Source organism: Equus przewalskii, chromosome 3 (genome assembly GCF_037783145.1).
Source record: "Equus przewalskii isolate Varuska chromosome 3, EquPr2, whole genome shotgun sequence".
Lineage (NCBI taxonomy): Eukaryota > Metazoa > Chordata > Mammalia > Perissodactyla > Equidae > Equus > Equus przewalskii.
This window is the reverse complement of record NC_091833.1, coordinates 70,697,686-70,711,144: the sequence shown is the minus strand read 5'-3', so window position 1 is coordinate 70,711,144 and position 13,459 is coordinate 70,697,686. Positions and strand designations below refer to the sequence as shown.

Sequence of the window (13,459 nt, the reverse complement as noted above, 5' to 3'; positions counted from 1 at the left end):
TCCTCAGCATGTCTTTCTTTAGTGAAGGCAAATTCGGCTTGCTCAAGGACTCCTACAGTTGTGCCAGTTTCTCCTAGGGATCTTTTAGGCAGGATATTTTGGTCATTGTTAGTTGAATTCCCCAGGACACTATCATATGACTTGTAGTCATTCAAAATATACTTTAGTTTGAGTATGCCGAAGAGCTTCTCATGGATGTCCTTGGCAGCCATTGGGGCTATAAGAAACAAGAATATGTGCCACTAAGTCATCCATAAACTAATATTGATTTCTGTTTTCCAACTATTTTTTATCTTGGCAACTTCCCTCCATCCACACACACACACGCACACATTGCTGTATATGCAGTAAGACACATAATATCTGGTGTCAAGAATGGAGCAGGTGTTTTGATACAATGGGTATCTTGGGTCTCAAGATAATTTTTTGTCCCTCTATAACAGAAGCAGTTGCAAGTAAATTCCAATAACGAACTAGCAAACTAGCATTAGCTTTTTAAATGGTGTATACCTTGATCTTGCAACAGTAAATTAGTCCAAAATCCCAGTAGTCTGTGCTGAGTGGCAGCAATCAGCTTTTGCCTGCTGTCTAGTTGTTGTGACCATAAGCTTCAGACACTTCGAAAATCATTTAAGCATAGGGTATCTACATGTTGGGTTCTACCAAGTGTTTTGTGAAGCTCCAAGGAAACTTGATCTTGGGGAAAAAATCAAATTTATTCCCAAATGTGGCATGAGATATCTTTAGAAACTAAACAATCCAATAAATCTGTATACCTCTTGATTGATTCTGGAACTGGCAGAGACAATAACTTATTTTTGATTGTCTGAGCAATATCTCTATTGCCCCTTTTTCAAGTAATGCCAAGAAATTTTATCATTTGCTCTGAGCTCTGCACTTTATTTGGGTTACTTAACCATCCTCTGGCAGTCATGTGATTAATCATTATTTGTAATTATGTCTTGGCTTAGTCTTCAGATTGAAATATCAATATTCTATGGTTAATATAATGAATAACAGTACTTTCCAACTAAATCCAGCCTATATCTCTTCTCACCAGGTTGTGGCAATCAGCAGGAGAAATTAAATACTCTTTGGCTTTCAAAAAAATAAGGTGAATGCAAATCAGCCTTAACCTTCTCCTAAGTAGAGATGGAAAAGAAGGCAAGAGCCAATGTCCCTTAGTTTGTGGCATATCTTGAATTGTTGATATCATATTGGTACAGCTGATGCTTTTGAAGTCACTACTTTATGCCATCCTCTATGATCTACAGTTAACTTTAAAAATTCATCACCTTTTTACAGGCCATTGAGCAAGGAGTTCTGTGATATTAACATATTTGCCTCTAATACTTCCTTTATTAAACCAGAATATTTATACCCCTAGGAATCCTACACTGTTTTAAATTAAGCACTTGAGTACATTTAGATTATTCTAAATGTTCCCATATAGATTGTCTAATTAAAACAGCTTGAAGAGCTGATTTGCATATGATCCCTTTTCCCTATATTTTGGATCAGGGAGAACTCCTCCATTTAGACATAACATATATTCCAATAATACATTCTGACAATGGTGAGCCAACACTCATAAATAAGTTTTGCTCATAATTTCCTACTTTGAGCTATACTTTCACCTGAAAACCTTCTATATTTGCATTACCATATCTCACTAATTTTACTATCTTCTAACTTTTCATTAGCAGGTTTATAAAGGACAGTACACTGAACACCAGGGTCCAGCAATTTTAACAAATTTCCTTACCAGCCCAGGCTGTTGCACCCATGCCAATGAAAATGACCTTGGGTCCCATAGTGGGGATAATGCCAAGAGACCTGGCCCTCTTGTCACTCAGAATCTTAATCCTCTCTTGTTTTAATTGGCGTTGACTCTGAAAGAATTATAGACTCCAGTTTTCTATAATCATCCGATTTCTAAAAATTTATCAAGACCAAGATAAAGTAAGTGAATTTGTCCTCGTCCTTTTGCAACCTGAGCAGTTGGTAGGGCTGGAACACCTAGTCTCTTACAGTCGTCCCACAAAATTTCAGTAGCTACTCCATCTACTTCTTCTTTTTCCTAATGTCATTTTTAATTGAACCTCTGACAAATCCCACACAGGTGAACAATCTCGAGGTTTTTCACACTTTTTTTCTTATTGTTCTCTTTCTTTAGCATAATCCTGAAAATTTCCCCATCATTTGGCTCCATTCGAGGACTTAGAATCCATAACAGTTTCCCACACACCTTCTTTTCTCCTTGACAATAAAATCACACACTGGGCACAAACAATTAGAGTTCCTTTTATCAGAGCACCAGTCATCACTAGGTAAGGACTATGGAGATAGTGAAAATCTTAATAGACAGGAAGTATAGGTCATAATTTTGTAGCTCTAGCAGCCTCCAGCTGCTTCTCTCTTACCTTCTATTTTACCAAACATATTTTTTTTTTTTTAAAAAAGACACCACATTGTTGGCTGATTTATCTTTTTTTAAAGTTTATTTTGTAATACATTTAGCTATCCACCTAGCCCTGGATCCATGAACTTCAAGTCTCATCTATGATTTTTCCTCCTGTCGCTGGATATAGTACTTATGCAGCCAAAACCAGCAATGGCCAGGAAGCCAACCTGGAAATGGCGATTCCTTCTGCTCAGCTTTATTTCTCCCAAACCATGTCTTAGCCGACATTGGTTAAATTATATTGTCAGAGATGGTTCAAATATCCCATTCTCATTGCCAACTGCAAAGATTCCATAAATTCAAATCTTTAAAAGGTCTCAAAGGTTGTACACAGCATCCTCACGTAAGGCTTATTTTAAAGCCACAAAAAAAGAATAGAGGAAAGCAAAGCAATAGGATCCAAGAGACATCGAGGTGCAAGTTTTCAGTCTCCTTAGTCACACACAGCTGGTGTTTGCCTCCAAACTGAACCACCAATAATTGTACAATGAATCTTAACTTCAGAAAAATTCAATGCAGAATTAATTTTCCTGCGGGGTTTTTATGTTCTCTGATCACTTATTCAAGTCAGGGTGCCTAACCTGTTATGACAGCTGAAAACCCTCAGTAAAAAGAACTAGTCCTGCAGTCCCTGGGGTCCCAGGAGCGCAAGTATGATCCATCACATCTGGGGGACAGCCTACCTCCACGGAGGGGACGTAGTATAGCGTCCTCTACGAACAGTCAATATTTCTAGGGTATGTCCTAGGATCAATATATATTTCACTTGTCACAAAATAAGAAAAAGAATATATTTTGTGTAGTGCTTCTTATGTAGCAGATGATATTATACTAAGGGTTTTACAGTCATCCTCTCTGGTCCTAGCAAAGCGACTATTGTTAGTTCCATTTTACAGATAAAGACACTAAGCTCATAAACTCAGACTGGTAGCTCCTTGTCCCAGTCCATCCAGCTAGTTAAGTGGCGGAGCTGGTTTTGACATCAGAGCCAGCCCATTTAATCTCCGTTCAACACAGAGCATGTGGAGCACATCCTCAGGATGCGTAGAAGAGAATTAATGTTCATGAACATCAATCTGATACTGTAAGATTCTTAGTCCTCAAAGAAAGATAAGATTGCATTCAGTGAACTGTGCTTGTTAAATAGGAAAACATGCACAAGACCAATTGATAAAATATTAAACAAGGATTGAAATGAAAAAGAACCTCTAGTGGCCCAGGAGTGGCTGAGTAGATCAGGGTTTTCCCTATGCACTATAAATCAAAGTTATTACATTTCACTCTATATTTTTAAACGAACAAACTGGCCCAAATCAGGAGGTTTGGACTTTAAACGGCACTTCATAAGTGACCTTGCCTTTGTCATGGCCAAGAGTTAAAAGGTGGACATTCAGGCAACTCCAGAGTGAAGATAGAGTTTTCCCAGTCCAGCTGCAAATTCACTCTGTCTTAAATGGGAAGATTAGAAATTGCCCACATTAAAACCAAAGATATTCTGTTCATCCAAATACAGCATGAGGGAAGAGAATAGAAAACCTAAAATAGAAATAATATTGGACATAAAACTAAAAAGGTGATAGTTTCTATAATATAATTGGGATGCCCACAAATAAGAAAAAGCCAGACTCCATTTATGGAAAATAAAAAAGCTTAAATAGGTTATTAGTTCAAGAGGAAACTTAAATAGCCAATAGGCATGTGAAAAGATGCTTATCATTAGAACTAAGAAAAATGAAAATCAAAATAATTGATAACATTTTTCCCTATCTGTATTTGATAAAAATTTTTAAGAACCTGAGACTATTAATACCTGCAAGCATTTGAAGCAACCAGAACTTTGCATATTTTATGGTGCTAATAAATTCAGCCAATATTTTAGACAATGATATGGTCTTTCCTGGTAAATTTAAAAGTACTTATTTTAATCAGTAATCCCACTTCTGGGTTTGTGCACTAGAGCGGTCTTTCTCAAAATTTAACAGTGGCTTACAGTAAAAAATGTGTTTAATGTTGTGATATTGTAAATATAGCCATGCTTACAAATATTGTGTCTATGTATATGTAAACAAAAGAATAATAAAATATTTCTCACAATATTTATATGAGTATAGACAAAAGTTAAATGAAACAGTATTTTCCCCAACAATTTGAGATGAGCAATGAAACTAATGTATTCTGTTTTATTCTTTCTGTTTGTTTCTAATCCACCCCGTTACATTCACAAATGTGGGACACAATCATCTAAATTAACTTTATGATCCTCTGAAGTATTGTGACTCACATATTCAAAGCCACTACTCTATACATGTGCATAGGTTACAATATTCTTGGATATGGGTACTAGGAGACATATACAAGAATTTTTGAATGAGCAGTGTTTGTTATAGTAAAAACAGAAAAGAATTCTTCAAAAAAGGACAAATTAATATGCATACTGTGGTATACTATACCATATATTATACTATGAAATAGTATATGAAATGTAATGAAATAAAATATTTAATTTTATAAATAGTAATGAAATTTTACAATAGTAATGAAAATAATATACTTAAAACTAAATTATATATAACAATATGTATGAATTTCACATATATTATAGAGCAAAAAATCAAGTTTCAGAAGTATGTAGAAAATGTAATTCCATTTACGGTTAAAAAATTATAAAACCAATCATTAGTATTTGTATATGTATGATAGAGATCTATAAAAACAACAGCATGATATACACCTTATTTGATACATCCCCTCCTATCTGATAAGGGCACATAGGTGGTTTCAAAAGTGTAGTACAGCACAGTAGCCCTTCCTTTTCCACGGTTTCAGTTACTCACGGTCAATGGTGGTCCAAAAATATTAAATGGAAAATTCTAGAAATAATTCAAAAGCTTTAAATTGTTCACTATTGTGAATAGCGTGATGAAGTCTCCTGTGATCCTGTTCCATCCCACCCGGGATGTGAATCATCCCTTTGTCCAGCATATCCACACTGCATACGCTGCTCAACTGTTAGTCACTTAACAGCCATTTTGATTATTAGATCGACTGTCACAGTATCACAGTGCTTGTGTTCAAGTAACCCTTATTTTACTTAACAATGGCCCCAAAGCACAAGAGTAGTGATGCTAGCAATTCGGATCTGCCAAAGGGAAGCCATGAAGTGCTTCCTTTAAGTGAAAAGGTGAAAGTTCTCCACATAGTATAGAAAGAAAAAAATCATATGCTGAGGTTAAGATCTATGGTAAGAACAAATCTTCTATCCATGGAATTGTAAAGAAAGAACAAGAAATTTGTTCTAGTTTTGCTATCACACCTTAAATATGTATGTATATGAAAAAAAAATAGTATGTATGGAGTTCGGCACTATCCACGGTTTCAGGCATCCGCTGGGGGTCTTGGAACATATCCCACATGGATAAGGGGTGACTACTGTTGTCTATTCATAAATACTGATATGTTCATCTGCATAATTGGTATATTGGTGTTAATTTTAACTTTACTTTTAACATACAATTTACGTTTTTCATCTTAACTATACAATATTTAATAAAATAATTGATAAATGCAGTCATTTTATGAAGATATCGTTTTAAATACATGTAATTAAAAACAAATTTAAATGTTTAAGAAATAACAGATATAAAAAGGGATGTGTCTACTACACAGAATACCACTTGCCCAGGACAAAGGGGTTCTCCTCAGAGTATTAAAAGCATCCTGACCTCAACATTAGTCTACTTTAGTTTCTATTTTCTCATCAAAAGGCACTATACTTCTTTATATACTCCTAAAGGAATGGAAATTGGTTTCAAAAACATATTCTAGTAGTATGGTAAAATATTTGGAGACAAATAAGCCTAGTAGAAAATATTTTTTCTCTGTTTTGTATGTATGCAAGAGCAATAACTACAATAACAAGCCTCCCTTTTTAGTTATCATTTGCCATATGCTTTAAGTACATTAATTCATTTAATCCTCAGAAACCCTGTGAGATACAGCTTATTCTCATTATATGGAGAAGGAAATTGAGGCACAGAACAGGTAGGTAACCTACCCATGTACACACAGCAAGTAAGTTTATGCGTGGCTTAAATGACCTCAAATTTCACTTTATGGAAAGAAAAAAAACTTAGGACACGATTCTAACCAGGACTTTTAGTATATTTTGCTAATAAAAAGTTAGGAACAATTGTATTGAAACTGTTTGGTATTTGTAACCAAATTAAGTATTTGCACTAGTTAAATGTGCTCTATTTATTATTAATATTCCAATATAATGTCCTTTAAGCTATCCTTAATGCAAACACTTCTTATTTAAGATTAGCTCTTATTCTATAATACAAAAATCATCACAAAACTATAAACTTGGAATCGGAGTGTGGAAATATAAGGTTAAAATTAAGGATTTCAGGAGAGAAGGGGAAAAAAATGCCCCATGAAAACATAAGTGAAGAAAGACATACCTGAGTTACTTCCTAAATATTTGCATGTGAAAATGAAACTACAGATTTCTCCCCAAGAATTTCCTGTCGCGTCAAACTTAAATGAAAGTGAAATCTACTTTGTGCACGTGTATGTGTAACTGTGATTCACATTAGCATCAATATTGTCTTTTGTCCGTTGTGTTTTGCGTTTGCCTCAATGGCTATTGGTGACACCTGTTGTGGGACCGATGAGAATAGGGACCTGGTGAGTCAAGCTTTCTGACTTTCGTTGTTCGGGATGTGTGTGCTTATGCTCTGTCGTTCAACAGAATGATAAGTTCCTCTGAGCAAAACAGACCCTGCTATTTTGAGAGTTTTCCTGTCTTGACACAGTATTTTTAAAGTCATTTTATGAAATGATTCTTTTGAAGAGAAAAATTTTAATAAATACCATGTTGAGTAAGAGAAGTGGTTCTTAATGTAACGAAGCTTTTGGATAATCTTGAACAGACCAAATTTCTACCACCTAATATATTTTAAATATAAAATGAGAGACCTCTCTCTCTTACTACACCGTGAATATATTACAAAAATTGAATAAAATTTGGAGCACTATTACCTACTGTCCTCTCGTTAAGCTGTCTTTCTTCCTGTTTCAAAGCAGCAGAATGAGGAAATTATCTAAAAGAAAATTCTTCAGTGCTAAAAAATTCTATAAATTAATACCTTACTTATATGTCTAATAAAGAAGTTTAAGGAATCCATAAACTGAACATTCTACTCTTTCTTTTGGCCTTTAGTTTGGCAGATTCTGAGAGTCTTTCTTTATGCTCACTGTTGCTAAATGCAGAGGCATTCAAGTTTCCTCAGTTGCTGGGGTCCCAGATTGCACTAGGTGCAGCCTCATCAGGTAAACTTACACTTTTAATTTATTCTCGTGCAGATTTACCTATGTCAGTTTCACTCCTCACCCCTCCCCTTGAGATGCCTAACCCTCTGATTCCTGATGCTCTCTAGATTTCTTCAGGATGGATTGTCTTGATTCATAAGTTATGTATTGTAGCCAGCATTTAGGTTTCATCTTTTTCCACTCTTCTAGGTGAGTTACGAATTCTCCCTTCCCATTTCACCCTTTGAAAACCGTGTTAACATCTCTCATCACCTGCTGTCTCCTTCATTCTCTTTGCCCATTAAAGTGAAATTCAGGAGAAAGAGGTAATACAAGCACGTGTTAATTTTCCATGTTTAATTAAAAGTCCATGCATGTTAACCCATGTTACTAACACCCACCAGCCCTGAATTCTAAAACCAAAGAAGAGCTGTGGAAACTTCTAGTATTATGTAGAATAATACAACATAGTAAATATTAGCCTTTGTGTGTTGGCGCAAGAGTTATAAGGGAATGAAGAATGAAGATTCTAGCAATCTTCATTTCTTTAAATATTTAGTTGATCTACTGAATAGCAAAACGTGGTCCTTACTGGCTGAAATTCTGACAGATATTGCTGGAACTAAACATCTGTAATAGACTCCTGGTTTGTAGTGGAGAAAAGAGTCTTTATTTTCCCCTGTATTTTAGAGGGCTCTAAAGCATCCACCAATATGTCACTGCTTAGGAAAAAATGCTATACTTTGCACTTTAACTGAATCACATTGACGTATTCAAACCGCATTTTTTTACAACCAATAACGTTCACATAATCTATTCTCTAAATATTTAAAACCTTCCTGGCTGCCCTATACTCAAGCAGAAAATTAGTTATTTCAATATCTTAAAAGAAATACACATGATTATTTATATTCATTCCTCTTGAATGTCCCATTACCGACTATACACATTTAAATTACGAATTCAAAATTACTTATTTAAAATCACCATAGCTACTAAAGTAAACTCCTGAAACTAATCACGTGGGGAAGAAATATCTTATTTTGCATCTTTCTGAAGATAAACTGATATATATGATTACTTTCCAGGTGAGGTTTATCAAAAACCCTTTACTCATTAATTACTGTGATATTCTGGTCTTCATTTTACATGGATTTACTGTAATTACCCTATTGTGGTACTAAATATCACAAAATAAGAAAGATTTCTTATTTGTCATTTGATCATTGATTTGTCATGCAAATTCTGTGAAAACCGTAATACATTACAAAATGCACTAAAGAAATATACTCCCTATACATTTAAACACTCTTCTTCCTCTACATAGAGTATATTCTAGCAGTGAATGGTTGGCGTTTTCATTGGATATATGCAAGGGCAATGAGACAAGATTACGCAGAAGTAATAGTGAAGGTAAAATACGGAACTTAAATTCAAAAAGGCTTGATTCTTATTGAGAGTTTGACTATAGTGGGGAGATAATGAGAGGATGAAATAAGAATGCAGCCAAAATGATTTGTCAATTGGACAACATAGAGTACTCTAAGTTACATTATAGTGATTTTTAAACGTTTTTCGAATTCTCTCAGACAGCTTAGAATAAGAAGAGCTCACAAGTAGGTAGAATTCTGATGTTTGAAATTACCATTTAGAATGTGTACCTTATGGCTTGAACACATGTTTAATAATATACACAATGCTTTAAATAAAGTTAGTATATTGAAAACACATATCATAAATGCAGTTTAAAAATTTTATTCTACCAAATTATTTTTATTAAAGAGGTTTATTTGAAGGGTGAGTCACATAATGTAATTTGAAGATACGTTGGCTTGTGGTCTATCTTCCTGGAATTAGTATAATGTGTCATAAGTAAAACTCATTTTGCACACACACACACACACACACTTCTCTGGGGCAGATGAAATGAACCACGCTTACCTCTATGGTCCTGAATGAGTATGCCTCATGCTGATGTATCTTTGCTTTGAACTTTGAAACCGCAATGGCAGTCATCGAAGAGGGCCTGAAACTTACAAATAACGTGTGAACCGCATGCGAAATGATGAGAAAGACTTAATAGAAATCCTAATAGATATACCACAAGCTTCCTGCTGTTTCATATCCCGTGTTACTGGCAGAACAATGTTTAAAGACATATCAAACTTATGTCAATGCCCTGCATAAAATCTTCATTTGGCTTCCCATTCAAGACATAAGAAGTAAAATCTATGCTCTTTGAGATGGAAGGAAAAAGTTTGCACAGTTCGGCTGTGTGCCGTCTCCCCAACCATTTCGGCCTCATTTGTTATCCTACTCCCCCTCCTTTGTATGCTCAACGCACACAGCTGCCGCTGAGTTCATGAAATACGCCAAACCCTTTCCTGTCTGAGAATCTTAACGCTTACTGTTTTCTCAGTTTAGAACATGCCTCCAATCCTCCTGCTGTTTTTCTCTTCACTAACTCCTCCTTACCCTTTAGGGTTCAATCCTGATACTTCTTCAGAGAAGGCTTACCTGGTGCTTCTCCACTAAATCAATTCTCGTTGCCATATCCCTATCCTATACTTTTTTCCTTTGTAGTCTTTCTTAGACTCTGTAATTATAGAATTATTTGTGTGATTATTTGTTTATGGTATTTCTCCCACTGGACTGTTAGTTTCCAGGATGAAGTGATCTTTGCTCCACATTGCATCCCCAGTGATCTGCTCAGTGTTTGGCACTTATAGGCACTTGATTACATGTGAAATAATAATAATAATAAAATACAAATATAGCATCACTTGGGATATATAAATATATCTGATTGAATATGGCGGGCCAGGCCCATATGCTAGATTCTGCAGGTGCAGGTAAATAAAATAGAGCTGCTCTTCCTCAGGGAATTGATATTATGATCATCAGTGGTACAAACAAAGGTGGTACAGACCTGTTACATAGAGAATGAAAAATTAGGAGAGTAGCCCTACCTGGTAGCACTGTGGCATTTATTGACATGTGAGCTCCCTCTGGGACAGTGAGTCAATGTTTGTTCATTAAAAATGAAGGAAAGAGCTTGCAACTGGCATTGCAAGAAGCTCCATTTAAAAAGGAGGGAAGAAGACGTGTGCAGCTGAATTTTATTCTCTAATTAATATGAACACAATAGAAAACAAAGCAGAGAACTGATGAAGATTTGCACGTTTGTGTGTGTATGTGTGTGTGTGTTTCTGACAACAGGATAAAGTCCTGGTAATTAAGGATTGGGCCGCATACTAGCATCACGAACATCTCCTGGGAGTTTGATAAAATGGAGAATCTCAGGCCTCCCCAGAATTACTGAACTGGAATCCACATTTTAGAAAGATCTCTGTTGATTTGTACATAATTCTAAAGTTTGAGAAGCACTGCGATAGAGGACGGGCTGCAGGGAGGGAAAGATTGGGACTGAGAACAATTGATGAGGGGTTATTTCAAAAGCAGAGTCTTGAGGATGACAACCAGGAATAAAGCAGGAGCATTTAGGTTCCCAAGGGAAGTGTAAATTTAAGTATACTTGAAATATAATCTTCCCAAATTGAAGTCCGTGTCTAAGGATCCCAAAATATTCCGCTCTGGTGGAATAGAATATTGTTCAGCAAATTTTCACTCCCTCTTCTCACTCCTAACCTCCAAGGAAGGAGGTGCTGATATGATTACAAAACTTCCCTTACGAGTCTCAATGCTCCTGTTGGTTATCATCCTCAAGTCTGTCCCTAGACTTTTGTCTTGATCATGCTATGTTTTGGGTTCAATGGGATATTAGCAGACATGGAGAAAGAAGAGAATTTCAATGTGTGTGCATGTCTGGGGTTGCTTCTTTTCCTTCTGCCATTTCCAAGAGAAGAACATGCATTGAGTGACCAGCTAGGATGAAAAAACAGAGAAACATAGAAGTGACCTGAACTGAATAATTCTCCTCCAATATATTACAGCTACTCTTAGACATTTCTCATTTTATATATACTTTCAAATAATTTTCCTCAATAATACAACAGCAACAACAAAAGCCTGTTGGACTTCTAAATGAATGGCATTATTTGCATTAATTTGGGAATACTGAAATTTTTATATTAAGTTTTCTCATCCAAGATCATCTGCTTTGGGGCCAGCCTGGTGGTGTAGTGGTTAAGTTCACATGTTTTGCTTCAGCGGCCTGGGGTTCGTGGGTTCGGATCCCGGGCACAGACCTACACACTGCTCACCAAGCCATACTGTCGAGGCATCCTATGTAGAAGAACTAGAAGGACTTAGAACTATGATATACAGCTATGTACGGGGGCTGTGGAGAGAAAAACAAAAGAGGAAGATTGGCAACAGATATTAGCGTAGAGCCAATCTTCCTCACTGAAAAAAAAAAAAGAACATCTACTTTTATGTCATTCAGAGATTTTACATTGCTTAATGTGTATCATGTAACATTTTCATGAAGCTTATTATAGATATTTTACAACTTAACTGGTATCACAAACAGAATATTTTGCTTTCTTAGGTGTGTTTTTTTAATACAAAGAAGAGAAAAGCATTTGACGTTTAAAATTTTGTTGTATTTGTCTTGCTGAATTGCTTATATTTCTCTAGAGAATCATGGTTATTACAGAGGGGAAGGGACATTCTTCCTAAATTTGCTATTCCTCTAAACGTAAAGCATTTTGTTTTTCTCTCTCAAAATTTCTGTAGTTTAGGAATTCAGAACAGGCTTAGCTAAGCCATTCCAGCTCAGGTCGTCTCATGTGGCTGGAGCTGGAATAGCGGGTGACTGTAGCAGGTGGAGGCTGGTCCAGGCTGGTTATCTCTATCTCTTCTTATAGTTCCAACGTTGTTCCATGTGGTCATTCCATTTGCAGTGCTTACAGAGCAGTCAGACTGCTCATATGAAAACTCAGGTCTCCATTACAAGTAATCCGGAGAGACAAGCAGAGTTGAATAGGCATTTAGAACCTAGCTCCAGAGGCAGTGGTATCACTTCCACTGCACACTATTGTCAATAGCCACTAAAATCGGCACAGATTCGAAGGGGTGGAGAAATAGACCCCACTTCCTGATGGAAGAAATGTCAAATAAGTTGGCAGACATGTTTTAAAACTGCCAAAGACCATTAGGTAAGCCATGGTAATGTTGAAGATTTTATACAACCTTATAATTAAGTTATAGCTTTTATAGAAATTAAAATAAAAAAGTAAACTTCGTAATAATATAAATTAAGGAGCACAAGTAAGAAAAGATACAAAACCTGTTTGACACATGCATTGCTGCATTGCTGTTTCAAAGTTAGATACAGGTAGAAAATAATTTATAGATACCAATAAAGGGGTATATTGTATCATATTTTCTTTTTTCAACTGTTGAATTCTCTTTTTTGTACTTTCCTATAGAGCAGGAAAGAAGCCTGAAAATCACAGTCTTTAAGTTGTTTTATGAGCAGAGTTACAGTCGTGATTCTGCCAATGAGAGAGATTTGCAGAAGATCTGGAAGACAGAAGAGAGCTGGAACTTCTCTTAGATGAGAGCTAAAGACAATTGCATGGGAACTTGGCAAAGTGCAGTTTGCAGTGGCATCTGGGCAAACATCCTGGAATCAACTTTGTGTTACAATCTGGTGAGAGTGTGCACTTCCGGATTCCTGAGCTAACCGTGTATCAGGACCTTTACTCTTCAGCCCAC

The 13,459-nt window shown here is 35.9% G+C and overlaps 1 long non-coding RNA gene across 2 annotated transcripts in view; it reads right to left on the bottom strand.

The window, feature by feature from the left end:
* Positions 1–13,179, bottom strand: part of LOC103552820 (uncharacterized) — a 40,679-nt gene extending 27,500 nt beyond the window's left edge. For both annotated transcript variants that reach the window (XR_011538181.1, XR_545331.2), the window contains exon 1: positions 9,719–13,179. This is a non-coding gene — a long non-coding RNA (uncharacterized lncRNA). The remainder of the gene's footprint in view (positions 1–9,718) is intronic.
* Between the last annotated feature and the right edge of the window lie 280 nt (positions 13,180–13,459).